Source organism: Coenobita brevimanus, chromosome 38 (genome assembly GCF_032717465.1).
Source record: "Coenobita brevimanus isolate Jiangsu-jjx chromosome 38, ASM3271746v2, whole genome shotgun sequence".
Taxonomy (NCBI): Eukaryota; Metazoa; Arthropoda; class Malacostraca; order Decapoda; family Coenobitidae; genus Coenobita; species Coenobita brevimanus.
The window spans coordinates 42189022-42201952 of NC_136991.1; positions in this window are offsets into that span (position 1 = coordinate 42189022).

Consider the following 12931-nt stretch of genomic DNA (forward strand, 5'->3'; position numbering starts at 1 on the left):
ACTTAACATAAAGCTGTCTTACTACAGAAGACGACGGCTGCTATTCTCACTAAGATGGTGTGTTTCTCAGTCTTTGGTGCCAACGTGTACGACTGTGCAGACCAATCTTGGATCCGCAAACTTTGACACACACTTGGCATGTCATGTCTGGGTTTGCAGGGAGAACTCTGTTTTGGTTGGGCCTCCGTTGTCTACGCTCTTCTCAGGCCAGGTTCCGAGCTTCTTCGAAACTGATGGCTCAGTAAGGCCCATTTTTAACGTTTCATCAACATACTGATTTGCAAGGGTACGTTGTGAGTGTGCTACCCTATATGCTGGTATATATATATTGGATGTGTGTCCTGGTGTACGTTAATCTTGTGTTTAATAGGTTAGCACGGTATGAACATACCTCTGAAGACAGAGTAAGTCCTTTTGTCCGCAGATGTCATATTTATTACAATAATTTTTGCTGTTATCATTAAAAATTATTCACCACTGGAACCGTCCTGATCAATAAAGCTTTATCCAACCTTTCCGGTTCGAAAACTCTGTCCCGCCGAATGAAATCATTTCAAATAATCTGGAGAGAGAGCAAAGAAATAATTGTAAAAAAATCGTTTTCAATGGGTAAATATGCAAGTCAGATTTTTTCGTTAGATGAACATCTAGCCTAAAAAGAATTTCCTTCTTCGATATTACATTCATAATACTGATGACAGACAGTACTACAACGACGCAGTTCCACATGATAATACTGAAAACCATAAAAAGATTACGTAATCATACATAACAAGTACTTCAACTTCGATATATCAGGTTGATACTGATACTGATATGGAATACCAGGGCGATGCTACTGATGATGGAATGTGATGATTATTATAATACAGGTGTGTAATACAAAAAGGGTACGATTAATGCAGGTATGTGTTTGTTGATCCCTTCAACATGTCTACTTTTCATACAGGGTGCTTCCGAAAGTATTACCATTTACATGAGAAAAGCGAGCGAGCGAACAATCCCTTTCCCCCCCAACCCACCCCAGTCCCATTTACAAGTTGCCATGTAGGTCTGTGAGGTTCGTGGCTGGTGATGTAACATGGTGTCCGTATCTACATGATGTAACATTCTAGTGACTTACCATTACCGTGAATAACATAAGAGGAAGTAATCTGCAGTAATGTGTTAATAGCTAGTATATGAATATGGATATACAAAGTTCTATAAATAAAGGCTAATAAAAAAGTATATATATAATTCTGTCAATATTATACTGTTATTAATGTCAGGTAAATAATTTGCATGTTAAGTGTATGAATCTGCTTTAAAAATTTACGATATGTTACCGTCCGTAACCACCACTCCACTACTCCCCACCACTGTTACACTTTGTTGACACATCTTATCTGTAGAACAAACCAACAAATCCACGAACACAAAAGAATCAACCAAAACACTTTGAGAACTATATATATATTGCAAATGAACAGGTGATGTAGAGCAAACCAATAAATTCACAAACACAAAAGAATCAACCAACACACTTTGAGAACTCTCTCTCTCCCTCTCTCTCTCTCTCTCTCTCTCTCTCTCTATATATATATATATATATATATATATTTATCTATCTATATATTCTGTATATATATATATATACAGTATATATATATACAGTATATATATTATATACATATATATATATATATATATATATATATATATATATATATTGCAAATGAACAGGTGGTGTAGAACAAACCAACAAATCCACGAACACAAAAGAATCAACCAACACAATTTGAGAACTATATATATATATATATATATATATATATATATATATATATATATATATATATATATATATATATACCTAGGCTGCTTCCCCCAAGGAAAGGGAGGTAGCCGAGACAGGACGACACACTCCCCATTTACTCATCCATTCAAACACATTCATTCGCATCTTAGCCCCAAAGGGGAGAACGGACAGATCCTCACCGCACCACACCGCACAAGGGTCAACTGCGCAATGCAATCAGTGACATCCGCAGCAGGGCCCGACAGCAGAACTGGTTTACCCCTGCCACATCATAACAGACCCATCCTCTTACCCGCACCTGACCTGACTAGCTGATCAGACCAAATGCGGGAGAATATCCCCTCAGGGCTGCGTCATCATTTATTCATTCACAATTTCTCTCCATTTATTTCTGTCATGCACAGCCACTCTTCTTTGCTCAACAGACATCCCTCACGCATCCAACGCTCTCTTCACTGTCCATCCATCCTATTCGTGCACTTCCTCTCAGCCTTACACCTCTCACATCAGATCTAGTTATCTTTTTCACCAATCGCTCATTATCCATTCTCTCCATATGCCCAAACCATCGCAACACCCTCTGCTCAACTCTACCAGCCATCTCCCGAACAACTCCAGTTCTCCTTCGCACTTCATTATTTTGCACCCGATCCATACGCGTCACTCCACACATACTCCTCAGACACCTCATCTCCATTACATTCAAACTTTTCCTCTCTGCTACACCCATATTCCATGTTTCAGCCCCATATAAAGCAGTCGGTACCACAACACCCTCATACAGCCTTCTCTTTACATCCATTCTAAGCGGACGACATTTAAACACTTTTTTCATTCCTCCCAGCACCTTTCCTACTTCATTTATCCTAAACTTCACTTCTGCATCTATTCTTCCATCCACAGCAACATGTGACCCTAGATATTTAAAACAATCTACCTCCTCAAACAACTCACCATTCAAAACTATATTCATCTCCCTACCATCTATTGTATTGTAGTTACAAATCATAATAGATAGATAGATAAATAGATAGATAGACAGCTCTATGCGAGCCTGGGAATAGGAAATGAGCTTGCAAATTACACTGAGGAAAGCTGACGACAGTGGCCAGTAAGGAGATGATGCAGTTAGTTGTCAGCAGTCCTCCCGTGAACAAAGCCCTAGTGACCATACACACACATACACACATACTCACACACAGGCTTCTTAAACTTTCCATCCACAAGGAACACACGTGTTACGTCTCCTGTTTCACCAGAATTTAGGAAAGAGAGCTCAGAAGGAGACAGGCGATAGAAGAGACAGGTCGCAGGGAGAAGGGCTTAGCAACTTGAGAGAGGGACAGAGAGAGCGAGACAGAGAGATAGCTAGCGGGACTCTATACTTCGCTCTGTGTGAGAGACTTGTTAATATTTCCAAGACAAATAAAAATACTCCCATACTATTCTTTACCTCTCCTGTCACTACATGACAAATGGGAAAGAAGATTAGCTACTTACAAAGCTACTCAAATATAATAACTGCTCGTCCACAAGTCTAATATATATAAAACTCCACTACAAGTAACTACAAAGTCTTTTATGACATTTGGTAGCAGCGAATCTACGGACATCGTCTCCGAATCAAAAGCAAATTTCTACAAAAGCAGGCGAAACTCTACAAGATTAGCTTCAGTTCTACAGTGATTCCTACAAAATACAGCCTACAATGCAAATAGCCTACAAGTCTACAAAACAACTCTATAATCTTCACGTAACTTCAAGCAGCAACAAGAAGAATATAAAACAAAGCAAGTAAAGAAGAGGAAAGACCAAAGCAACAAGCACACAAGCCCCCACCACTCTCTCCCGTCATCGCTGACGCAGAGGTCAAGACACGCAGCAAAACACTAAGTCCATATTCACAACTCATCTTACTCACCCGTCTTCACTCAAGTTACTCATCGCTACTCATTCACTCACCACAGCTACCAGTGTGGGAAGCCGACGTCACCATGTGCTGAGATGACATCACAACGCGAGTCTGCCATGCCAAGCAATGTGTGACTGACACCAGGCACTTCTCACCCACTACTCATTACTCATTATTCACATAGCTCCTACTCATACTCATTTATTTTCACAGTTAAGTTGGAAATTCGACGTTCTATGCTGAGGTTTGCCTGGGACAACTGTTAACCACCACAAGCACCAGGCCATGGAATTTCCTGAGTAATATCGTCCATCAACACACCACTAGAATTATCAAGAGATCTTCAATCAAACCTGTATTTTTCTTCCGAGATCGACTTTTGTATCGGCACACCTCTACGATCTGTATCAAGTGGGTAAAATTATACTTGATCATTTCTTCTCAGTGCTAAAATTAGCTGTATTCAACTTATTTACTCATCTATTTTGCTAGGACATAAATAAACAAGAGGCGTATTTCATAACACCATATCTTAATGACAGGAATATTTTCGCCACCACCCACGTTAATACCAGATGACACACAATTTGCCACAACAACAGACTCACAATTAAGAGAGCCCCAAGGCAACACACCAGATAACACACAAATTGCCACAACATCAGACTCACAATTAAGAGAGCCTCAAGGCAGCCCACCCCTTGTACAAACCTCACCACACACTAAATATCGAGAAACAAATACGGCAGTTTCAGATGATGAGTGGGAAACCACCTCTGACGTAGGAAGTGCGGACTTTGCCGCTGCCTTGCACACGTATGCCAATACACTTAACAGGGTTCACCGGTCCGGTCGTACATATTCCACCATTCCCTCACACAACGATAAACATGTCCAAGTTGAATTAACAGGGCAAACAGTAAAAATGGATCAAGAAACAAATACCGTGGATCTAACAACCACACCTCACGTGTTTGTGTATCACGAGGATAAAACTGCCCCAAAATTCTCTGGCACAGACAAAGATCGCATTGATGTCATTTCATTAGTCAGTCAGTGCGAACAAATGTTCATCAAGCGCCACATACTAGATGAACAAGAGAAAATTGCTATTTTTTCATCTTGCATAAGCCAGGAAAGATGTCCAGCAAGCAATTTATTGCGCTCAGATAAGCTCCATCATGCTAGGACATATGATGAATTTAAAACTGAATTTCTGAAGAAATTTTCTGGAGGTATGAACTTCTTGCCAGGTATAATTCCAGAATTACATAAAATTGTAGATCTTGTAAGGGAGCACACTACAAATCATGTGCTCAGTGAAATAACTGCTGATGTCTCCACAATCAAGAGAACTTTATTAGCTACATTGGAGAATTCTAATTGGATAACAGATGATGGAAAGATGTCCCCAGACCTCGTCGTGGACATCATTGGTTATGTAGCTGCCTTGTGTAAATTACCTGATAGGACCCTTAAGATCGCCAAGACGATCGCGTACACCCCAGGAATGTGCTTGCTAGACTTAATGAACGAGGTAGAGATGCAGTGCAGTAAAGCAGGTGTGGTCGACACACATGCACATTCTGGTAGAATCAGGGTACCTGAGACAGTATCTGCTGTGAAAACATCTACACCGACCCCAAACAGAGAACAAAATCGATTGCGACCAGAAATCAGGCAGGCCAAACAAACAAAAACGCCTAGGCCTCGTTCCCAGACGCCTTCCTACAGGCAGTTTCATAAGTTTTCGCACAGCCCGAGCAGGTCTCGCGCCATAAACAACACTTCTTATGGGAAATCACCTCGTAGGTCACAGTCAAGGGATAGGTCCATTCTATGTCATTATTGTGCAAAACCAGGACACACAAGGTATGAATGCTTTATCAAGGCAAAAGAGGACAAACAAAAGACACAAGGATTTGGTTCTTACTGTAGGCATCATAGATACCAAGGGCACTGGACTAGTGATTGCAAAACAGTAGAAAAAATTGTGTCTATGTTCAAATCGGGGGAAGACCAAGTCATGACAAAAAACGAACAAACGTAAAGAAGAACAAGGCTAAACTTCACATAGGAGGCATGTTGGGAAATGACTGTATCTTGATACCAGCTGTATGTGAGGATCAAAACGTTTCCTTATTTTTAGATACAGGCTCTCCAGTGAACTTAATAACACATGAAGAACTAAATAGAATTCTTAAAAATAAAAAGAAAGTAACTTTTCTGGATGAAGCTGATTTAGATTTATACACAGTAGATGGACAAGAGATCACTTTACTCTTATTCTCATTTACTTTCAATTTCCTCCTTTCACACACCCTTCCAAATTCCTCTACCAACTGTCTCAATCTCTCCTCTGAATCAGTGACCAGTGCAGTATCATCTGCAAACAGCAGCTGCTTCAGATTCCACTCTCCACCGTCAACATTCACCAGACTCAGACCTCCACCTAAAACTCTTGCATTCACCTCCCTTACAACACCATCCATGTAAATATTAAACAACCAAGGCGACATCACACATCCCTGTCGCAGCCCCACTCTCACAGGAAACCAATCACTCACAACATTTCCCACTCTTACACACGCTCTACTATTTACATAAAAACTTTTCACCCTTTTAAGTAACCTACTATCAAGTCCATACAATCTTAAAACAGTCCACAAAGCCTCCCTATCAATTCTATCATACGCTTTCTCTAAATCCATAAATGCCCAAAACACATCCTTGCCTTTCGCTAAATACTTTTCACACACTTGTCTCACAGCAAACACATGATCAACGCCTCCCCTCCCTCTCCTAAAGCCACACTGCTCATCACCAATCACAGGTGGTGTAGAACAAACCAACAAATCCACGAACACAAAAGAATACACAAACACACTTTGAGAACTATATATTGCAAATGAACAGGTGGGCAACAGGATACCTCACATTATAGGAGCGAGTTGTCCGACGATATCTGTGGGTGCACCCACACACCCGGCCATCTGTTCACTGGGTCATCATAAATGTAGTATACGGTAGTGGTAAGCAAAAAATCATATTTATCGATAATGGTATATGATTATGAAGGCATAATTATGTGTCAATGTGTGATATTTCTGTTAAACATATAGAAGGATCATCTCGATGGGCATGGGCTACTGAGCAACAGTATCTGTAGTGTTACAGTCCTGCCAACACACTTCTTCTTGTAATATATTTCTCTGTGCAAGTGGAACACTGGTTAATGGTGTGTCAAACTCCCGTCACCAAACGTCTCCACTGCCTCACCATAAACAACCCTTTACCTAAGGGAACCATCGTAACAATTGTGCTAGCCCAGCTGGGGCGTCGGAGCGCCCTGTACATCTCATCCATACACATCTCATCCATACACTTCTCCATGGAAGGACCAATTTACCCTACTTCCAGTGATGATCGGATACTTGCCTTATCAGTGGGGGTAAGACCAGCCAATTAGAGTGAAGCCGGCAGGTATTCACAGTTGCCGGAGGCAATCAACATTGTTGCTTGCAGCTTTTGCTATAGATAACACAAATAATATTGTGATATGAATCATGCTAATACTATTATGGTTCTTATTTTAGGTGATTACTGCATGAATGCCTGTTTACGTCACCATATAAACGTCACCTGTGTTCCTGCCTTCTCACCTGGCCGCCCACCTGTCAACAGGATCCTGTCAGTTGTTGTGTCCTGGTATGTTTAGCGTTGTTCCTGTGACATCGCCAGTCACGAACCTCACGGACTCACAGTTGACGTTTATATGGGGATGTAAACAGGCAATCATACAGGAATCGCCTAATATAAGAAACATTAATTTACTAACATAATTCACATCACATTGTTATTTGTATTTTCTATGGTAAAAACTGCAGGCAATGATGTTGTTTACCTCCGGCAACCGTGAATACCTGCCGGCTTCACTCTGATTGGCTGGTCTTACCCCTACTGATGGGGCAAGTATCCGATCATCACTGGAAGTAGGGTAAAGTGGTCCTTCCATGGAGAAGTGTATGGATGAGATGTGCAGGTCGCTCCGACGCCCCAGCTGGGCTAGCACAATTGTTACGATAGTTCCCTTAGGTAAATGGTTGTTTATGGTGAGGCGGTGGAGACGTTTGATGACGGGAGTTTGACACACCATTAACCAGTGTTCCACTTGCACAGAGAAATATATTACAAGAAGTGTGTTGCCAGGACTGTAACACTACAGATACTGTTGCTTAGTAGCCCATGCCCGTCGAGATGATCCTTCTATATGTTTAACAGAAATATCACACATTGACACTTAATTATGCCTTCATAATCATATACCATTGTCGATAAATATGATTTTTAGCTTACCACTACCGTATACTACATTTATGATGACCCAGTGAACAGATGGCCGGGTGTGTGGGTGCACCCACAGATATCGTCGGACAACTCGCTCCTATAATGTGAGGTATCCTGTTGCCCACCTGTTCATTTGCAATATATAGTTCTCAAAGTGTGTTTGTGTATTCTTTTGTGTTCGTGGATATGTTGGTTTGTTCTACACCACCTGTTCATTTGCAATATATATATATATATATATATATATATATATATATATATATATATATATATATATATATATATATATATATATATATATATATAGTTCTCAAAGTGTGTTGGTTGATTCTTTTGTGTTCGTGGATTTATTGGTTTGCTCTACACCACCTGTTCATTTGCAATATACATAGAGAGAGAGAGAGAGAGAGAGAGAGAGAGAGAGAGAGAGAGAGTTCTCAGAGTGTGTTTGTTGATTCTTTTGTGTTCGTGGATTTATTGGTTTGCTCTACGCCACCTGTTCATTTGCAATATATATATAGTTCTCAAAGTGTTTTGGTTGATTCTTTTGTGTTCGTGGATTTGTTGGTTTGTTCTACAGAAAAGATGTGTCAACAAAGTGTAACAGTGGTGGGGAGTAGTGGAGTGGTAGTTACGGACGGTAACATATCGTAAATTTTTAAAAAAGATTCATACACTTAACATGCAAATTATTTACCTGACATTAATAACAGTATAATAATGACAGAATTATATATATATATATATATATATATATATATATATATATATATATATATATATATATATTTTATTAACCTTTATTTATAGAACTTTGTATATCCATATTCATATACTAGCTATTAACACATTACTGCAGATTACTTTCTGTTATGTTATTTTCGGAAATGGTAACTCACTAGAATGTTACATCATGTAGATATGGACACCATGTTACATCGCCAGTCACGAACCTCACAGACCTACCCGGCAACTTGTAAATGGGACTGGGGTGGGTTGGGGCGGTGTGGGAGGGGGAGGGATTGTTCGCTCGCCCGCTCTTCACTGGTCATGGCTTCAGCTACTGGGGGGGGGGGGTAGCGATAGTTGCTAAAACTATACAAGACAGTTACATTACTGTAGCAACACAAATGGAAACAAGTCAGTCAATACATGGAGATTTAACTCAACTATATGTAATTGCAAACCTTAAATTTAACACAATGACTTACTTTTGTATAGTGTGATAATTACATGACCACATACTTAGTGGAAAGATAACCACTGTAATTATCCCATGACCAGGGACTAGCATTAAATAGTGCTGGGTATTGAGCAGAAGCTAATTAACATTTCTAATTGACAGTTAGTGCATGTGAAATTTCCCTGTCTTGTACACTCACAATCTCCCCTAATTCACACCAGCGTCTTCGCACCAGTTTGCTGTCCATGTCCGTGTGACTGTCTGCTTCTCTCAGTAGAACTGCAATGTCCCTGAGACACTCCTCAAGTCCGTCCCTTTTGCCAGCCACCTAATAGTGTTCTCTGCTTGAGCACTCCTATTTCTCGAGTTACATCCAGTTCCAGGAGCCCTGTCTTGCCCCTTACTTTAGCTCTGTAGCTCGATACTTGAATCACTTATATTTTAAGTCAGTAATACACTTATGGATACATTTTTCGTGACCTCTTGCAGAAATTATTAATGGTTTTAGGGGTGTCTTTTTCGTGACCTCTCGCTAAAATTAAAGATTTTCACCTGAGCAGTGCACTTTCTCATAACCCCCCCCCCTTCTTTTTTTCACCTTTTCACCCCTTGTTCTACAAAGGATCCTTGGTACTCCACAAGAGTCAGGCCTTCGTTAAAGTCGCGAGTACCTTCGTATGTTTTACTGTCCTTTCTTATTTTCACTCCATATTTCCTCCCTCTTCAGTGATTCCCTCGTCTCCCACCGTCTGCAAGTTTTCTCTGCAGCTTTTCATGCTTCCTGTGCTTTTTTTTTTCCTAATCTCCTCATATTGTCTACTTTTAACAGCTTAAATGCCACTCTCAGTAGCTTGTGACACATTTTGTATATAGCAGGTTTTTTCCTTGTCTCCATTTTCTTCTCCGATGTCCTTCTTCTCCTTTGTCATCATCGCCTGGACCTGCGCCAAGATTAATGGTTGTGGCAGGTAGGCTAGGAGGTCGAGAAGAAGACTAGTTCATTTTTTTACCAATTTTGTAAGCTCTTGCCCCACCTATATTTGCTTCATCATGGTCAGAATGAGTAACTTTTTCCAGTGTTTGGCGGTCCCTACAATTGTCTGAGAATTAGTTGCTGCCCTCTTATCAGTTTGGCTAATCTGGGTGTTTCTGAAATTCTCGTCTACCTGTCTCTACCAAGCTGAGTTTCCACGACGCTACACATTAACTTTCAGCAACGTACTGTACAAAGTTTCATGTAAACTCCTTCAATGCGATAATGTATTTTTTATCTCAGTCTTGATTCGTCTAGACTTTTATTCAACTATGGACAGACCTTTTAAGGCTGAAGAGCTTAATGAAGACTATTTTATCCTCTCCAATTCGATAAGTATCGCCGTAGCTGAATAAAATAGTGTGTTGATAACAGGAATAAAAAGTAATTACATCCCTAGGCTGAAGGGGATAAAGATGACCTCTGCTGTTCAGTGACTATATACCAGCGACTGATACCCCCACTGACCCTAAAAATGTTGTTTGAACCTTACCTTGCACATACATCAACTTTGACTACTCTAGTCGTTGAGATCTCATATCCATTGTGGTCCTTCAAGCTCCAGTTTGCCGGTAACTTCCTCAAAGAAAGGTGTAGTAAACTAGATAGAGACACAGAGGTCTTATTTTGCCCGGGGAGCCACTGAGGTAATCAGATCGTCTCCCTCCCTTCCTCCCTTCCTGCCCGTTCTGCCAGTCAACATTTCCTTGATGTCCACACCACGGCCCAATACCGACGGTATAATCCCACACTGTTCCACACTATCACATTCATACTTGGCTGCTGGCTTCTGCTGGCACTGACTTTAAAATTTTACTCGATTCTGGGAGTACATTGCTTTCTGTCAGAATCGGAGGAGGAGGAGGATGGAAATTTCGATGATCAAGAATGAATAATCACATTGGAATTGCTTCCATTTTAGATCTGTAGGAAAAGACAGGATAAGAAAAATGAGGTGAGGAACACAGTAGGAAAGATTATGTATATCTGTAGAGTGTGTTTGGGATCAGCTGTAGGCACGAATTCGGTATTAACGTTAAAATTCGCTGGTTCAAAAATGTCTTGTGAAATTGCATTGTTTCATTCATGGGATTGAGAATGGAAAAAAGTGATAGGATTCAGTCTAAAGGCTATACCTAAATAGAGCGTTATATAGGACGTTAGAAAAGAATTTAATCTGAAAGCGTTGCCTCAGAAGAGCATTGTAAGGGACGTTAGAAAAGAATCTCTTCTGATAACGTTATCTCAATAGAATGTTATAAGGGACGAGAGATTGGTGTTTAATCCGAAAGCGTTACTTCAGTAGGGCATTATAATGAATGTTAGAAAAGGATTTAGTCTAACAGCTGTATCTCAGCAAAGCTTTATGGAGGACGTTAGAACAGGATTCAGTCTAACAACGGTACCCCAGCAAAGGGTTATGGAGGACGTTAGAAAAGTCACTCTGCAATGAGAAGCGCTACCCTAATACCGCCTTAGCGCCCAATACTGCTACATTACACGCTGCCATACCATACACTGCCATACCTCACACTGCCGTACTTTACACTGCCGTACTTCACACTGCCATACCACACAGTGCCTACCACACACTGCCGTATCACACACTGCCGTATCACACACTGCCATATCAACTCTACCTTACCATACTGCTATATCACTCACTATAACACGACACACTGTCATACCATACATTGCCACAAATCATATTGCTACCTGCACACAATACATACCACACACTGCCACACTACACACTGTCACACCACACGCTACCTCACCACACACTGGCACATCAGTCACTGCCACGCGACACACTACCACACTACTCATTGCTATACCACTTATTACCTCATCACAGTCACACACTGCCATACCACATGCAAATGCACCACCCACTGCCACACCGTAATTAATACCACATAATCTATACTGCCACACCACACATACTAACAAAACGCACACATTGCTTAAGCACACATACTGCCATACCATACACACACTGCCACATCACACACTGTAACTCCACATTGCATACTGCCACAGGCTATACTGCAACACTTAACAATACCCCATCACACAGTCTTGCACCAAACGTGACGGTATCATACTTCACACTGCTATATTTTATCAAGACCACAGAGGGACACTTCACACTTCCACACCTGTACATGTTTCTGTAAATGTAACAGCATAATTTACAGAAATATTGATAACAACTAGCTTTACTCGAGGAAGAAGACCCCCCCCCCAAAAAAAAAAAAAAAATGGAGGAGACCTTGTTAGCCAGTGTTCGTTGATAATTCAGACATTGGTTGGAAATATGCTATTTCTATAACGATCAGTTCTTCCTCTAATAAAGTAACTTGATGATACGGATGGTGGGAGGTGGTGCTGGGGCGGAGGGAAGCAGCAAGTTGCGGTGACGAGGGTGGTTCAGGAGTCTGAGTGCAAACTGGCGGAGGTATGCTTGATGGGTGTCAGACGGTTGTTGTTGAGTTTGAAGTGCGGTGGCATAGTTGACATATGCTGGGCTAAGAATTATCTTTGCAGCACGTTTTTGGACAGCCTCTAATCTTTGCATCTGTGTTGCAGTGAGACTTGGTGACTATGTTGGTGAGACATATGTCAGTTGTGGAAGTATGAAAGAGTGGTAGA